Source organism: Centruroides sculpturatus, unplaced genomic scaffold (assembly GCF_000671375.1).
Source record: "Centruroides sculpturatus isolate CEXI.00-Female unplaced genomic scaffold, Cexi_2.0 scaffold69, whole genome shotgun sequence".
Taxonomy (NCBI): Eukaryota; Metazoa; Arthropoda; class Arachnida; order Scorpiones; family Buthidae; genus Centruroides; species Centruroides sculpturatus.
Window position 1 is genome coordinate 1,053,542 of NW_019384304.1, and position 4,781 is coordinate 1,058,322.

Here is a 4,781-nt window from a genome sequence, read left to right on the forward strand (position 1 = left end):
TTCAAGCGTAGTTGATTTGTATTATTCACTTTTCTTAGATTGACGAAAATTTGCATGGAACAAAGTGTCTCCCCGTAGAAAAGGAGGATTCACAGTTCCATGGCAAGAAGCAAAAGAAAACAGGAAAATTTATAGAATTCTGTAGAAACGTATTCTATAAATTCTGTTGTTGTCACTGTAATACAGCAGAGATTTCCGATTCGCAGGTAAGTTCTCGTTCTTCGTATACACTTAATGCTTCACTTAGCGGAGTTTACCATTAAATGACTCTGTGATTTTAGAATTGTCAATCGGAAGATTCTCAATTCGGAGTTGATTCTTCAAAAATGAATAAAGACATTATTAATGACTATGAATTTCAAGAAATTGGAAAGGGGGCTTTTGGAACAGTTTATTTGGCTCGCTGCAGAAACTCTGACCAAAACGTGGCTTTGAAAGTCGTCGAGAGAAAGCGCTTTTGTCTTGCACAGGTGTGCTTTCAGCTTTGTTTCTCATATTCTTAATTTTATAATAGTAGAAAATTATTTGACAACCAAGTCCATATAATATAAAATAATTTAATAAGCATATTCTGTACATAAAACGTTTAATCTCGATATTAAAAATCATCACATTCACACATCATTTATTGATGATGCTCTAAGCGGAAATAAATCGATGTTGTATAAACATTAATTACAAATGTCTACAGAATATTCTTAATTTGTATCTAGTATATACTTAAAAAATGACTTTACTTATAGAGGCGCGAATTGAATAAAGAACGAAAAGCGTGGGCAACCGTATCGAGCCATCCCCACATCGTCTCTTTAATATGTTTCTTCAAAACAAATACCAGGTAAATTTTGACTCTACATTTGATTTATTAGTAATACTTTATGGTTTTATGTAATAATAATTGTCTTCTTCAGTTTCTGTTTCGTCTCCGACTTTGTGGATGGACAGGATATAACTCATAGTTTAGAAAATGACGGACCCTTCGAAGAAGCCCGAGTCAAAATAATCGGTGCTCAAGTGGCTTCGGCCATAATGTATATTCATGATCGAGGTAATTTTTAAAATCTATTTATTAATTCGTCTCTTTAACAAATGTAAATTGAGTAATGAATTTGTTTGTGTCTTCGACAGGAATCATTCACAGAGATATCGGGTCGAATAACGTCATGCTACATAAGTCGAAAGGAGCGAAACTGATCGATTTCGGTCTCTGCACAATAAGTAGTGTGTAAAATATTATTTTAATTTTCGTACAAGTGTTGATTTCTCATTAACCGATTATCTTACTCTCAGTTTGAACGGAATCCGAATAAATCTTGTGGGACTTTGTTCTATGTTTGTCCGGAAATCTTCGAGGAAAACCGTATGGTAAGTTGTTCTATTCCAATTTAATCACGTCACTTTGTTTAAGTCTTGTAATTATTAATACAGTAATATGCATTCATCTTAGATGCTTACTGCGATTCGTAGGCATTCGGAATTCTCTTATATCAAATGTTAATAGGAAAAACGCCGATGGAAATGTATTTAGAAAAAGTTCCGAATATTGACAATATGTCCTTTATGGAGATAATAAAAAGTAAGCGATGATTATTTTTAGTTTGTTAACGGCAAAAAGAAAAAACGTGTGATTAATGTAACAACGTCTTTTCAGTCGCTCAAAACGTCCGGGTGCAGTATTTGTTGCATCTGTCGATAAATGCAATGGACGTAATCGACGATTTACTGGAAAAAGTAAGATTAAAATGTTTATTGTAGTTAATGTATTTTCTTATATGACGCATTCGTTTGCATAATTATTTTTCGTTAAACCTCAAAGTATTAAATATTAGTGTTTATGTTGTTTTATGCGAGAAATTAATTACTTTTATGTAGTTAATAAAAAACGCATCCATTCATTTAATAATACAAATACATTTCAACACAATTTATGCATAATTTAATGAATATTTGCGTAAATTATTCATAATAAATAATAAAACTTTAGAAAACTATTAAGTGGGGTGTAAAATTTTAATTCAAAAAAATATATATATATAAAAAATACGAGAAAAATCTTCCGTCCTATTTCGACTTTAGACGTGATTCACGCATTCAAACTATACTTAAAAGTAGGAAGGATTAGTTTATTCTTACTTCCATCATATAGTTCCTGTTTATGCGTATATATTTATTTTAAAATAGTTAATTCAGTTTGTTTAATAGAGAGTGGCGAATGTTTACGATAATGAAATTCTAATTAGTAATATCGAGCCGAATAACTTATTGTAATACAAGCTGACTACAATTAACAGATGAAAATACATTTCAAACAGTATCGAGCATTGCAAGTAATTATTATTATTGTTTGTCATTTCAGGATTCAGTCAAACGTCTTCAAAAAACGGACATCATAAGACACATGTTTTTTCATGATGTCTTTTGGCCTAAATAATTTTTCTTATTGACACCAGTCGATATGTACAGCAACGGGTAAGATCCAAGCTCTGAATGTGTGGTTTCGCATCCCTCAGAATTATTGATCCCTATAAGAGCAAAAATTTAAAGGAAGCATTCCTGTACATGAGACCCTTCGCAAGATACGAAATGTATTGGCCTCCAAAAGATGTTTTTAACATGTATCAATATATTGCCTGTTCTCCATGCTCTGCATGTAGTCGTGCGCTTTGGTGCGAGCAATAGCGAGTCCCTTGCACTTGGGATGATATCACGCTTCGGATTAAAGTTACAACTCGTATCCCGTTAACAGAGAAGTACCACGGAAATAAAAATACAATCAATTCAAATTGCTCAAATTACTAAACATAAAACTTTTGATTATTTAAAAAGCGAATAAATTATTTAAATCTTAACACTATTTTTAAGTTATGATTCATTCCAGTCGAGTGATTAAACAGTGAAAAAGTATTTAGATCAGGGGTGAACTTGTAATTGAAAGAATTCAGCATTTTTCTTTATGAAAGTAGGCAAGAAATCACAACAAACAATATGAGTAACTTAACAGACGTCTTCATATTGTATCCCGGTATTTTAGTTACAGAAACTATTTGTGATAGCCATCAAAATGCTATATCGTAAATCAGTGGCGTGCCGTCATTAGAAGCGATGGAAGCGCCGCTTCCCTTGTATTTTCAAAAAAATAAATAAATATTAATTTTAATTATACGAAAATAATCGCACAATATTTCATTATAACCGCATTATGTATCTTATTACAAATTTTTATACTACACGTGAAAAAAAAAATTGCTTTTGTATATTCGAATATTAGTGGCAAAGTAAAATCTCTGAAATTTTCAGATTCCAAAAAGCCAGATTCACGCATGCGCTTTACGGAGCACCAACCTCACCCGTTTAGCCGGTAGAAGCCAACGACCTTGGGTGGAAGCTGCAGATATAACGATCTCAATTCTATCAAGGACCGGTTCTGGGCTGTTAGCCGCCTGCCCACTATATATTTCGATTACGTGAATAACGAGTAGATTTATAACTTAACCCAACCGATAAGAATTTACTGGTATGCTTTTACGATAGTTCTGTATAGTTGACAGGAGTTAAAAAAAGCCATTAAAATATTTGATATATTTATTCTGCTCTCTGATTTCATATTACTCACGGATTTCGATGTTAAACCAGTGATATTACGATTTCGTACATCCCATCTTTAAGGGGATGTAGAAAAAAACGTGTACAATTCCTGTATAATGTTAAAAAATTAATCGTTACTTCGACAGCGTCATTTACAACTAAATTTAATGAATGAGAGAGATGCACGAGGCACAGAAAAGGCTCTAGAATTTATTTTTTTTTAATTTACGATTTATTTATTCGTTTGTCATAAAAATTGTCTTTTCATTTTTTCCCGAGACTACAAATATTCGAGTACAAAGTAACCGGTTTCGACTTATTTCTACTTAAGTAGTAGTTAAATAATTAAGCGATTAGGGAAGTGGGAACATAAACAAAACCCTGACGAAAGAGCCGGAATATTACAAACGACAGACAATCTATTAAGTTTAACATATTTAGACTTTTACAGCAATGGGGAGAAACGTTTAAAATTTACAAGAACCCTGTCGCGTCTTTTGACATTTGACATTGACCGGTATCGGCACCCTAGGGATTTGGCAGCCCGCGTGCATGTACGCACCGCACACCTAGCAGGACAGTCTTTGATTCCACTTGTAGGGAGCTATTTGACGTAGTGGTTACGATTTAAAGAGTAAAAAATATTTTATGTTACTTTTATGTACGTTTCATTACAAAGCTATATTTAATTATAATTTTCTTTAAAAGTATGTATATCCACCACACATTTTATTTCACCAAGTAAGTTTTATAATTTTATTTTAAATTTTAGCCCTATTATTGTGGCTAGTGATTCGGAATGAAATTGCGATATTGAAGATTTATTTTAAAAAAGTTTTGGCTTGAGATCATATAATGAAAAAGAAAACATTAAAAGAGAAAGGCCAATGCCTAAGTTAAATATAAACGCTTTAATAAAAAAATTTGTTCGACATTTTTACGATAAAATGGCTCTGCAAATGCATAAAAATGCAAAAATTGTTTTGTTGGCTTTGACTACTATTTTCAAATGAAATTAGTGTGTGAAATAAGAATGGCTTTGACGATTTAGCTGGCAAAAGATACGAAAAATCGTCGATTCTTTCGTATTTGAAGCAATTTGGAAATCGAAGCGGAATAGAATTTAACATTAGTAAATAATATAAAATAAATATTGAAAATTGTAACGAGATAATTATGGGTAATAGATATATTAT

General features: G+C 32.0%; 1 long non-coding RNA gene across 2 annotated transcripts in view; it reads left to right on the forward strand.

The window, feature by feature from the left end:
- The window catches only part of LOC111618204, an 8,646-nt gene extending 7,808 nt beyond the window's left edge, over positions 1-838 (forward strand). The window contains exons 1-3 of one of the 2 annotated variants that reach the window (XR_002755537.1): positions 53-206; positions 282-470; positions 744-812. This is a non-coding gene — a long non-coding RNA (uncharacterized LOC111618204). Of the gene's footprint in view, positions 1-52; positions 207-281; positions 471-743 lie in introns of those variants that run through there. The other variant, XR_002755538.1, reaches the window with a different exon arrangement.
- Positions 839-4,781: the final 3,943 nt, after the last annotated feature.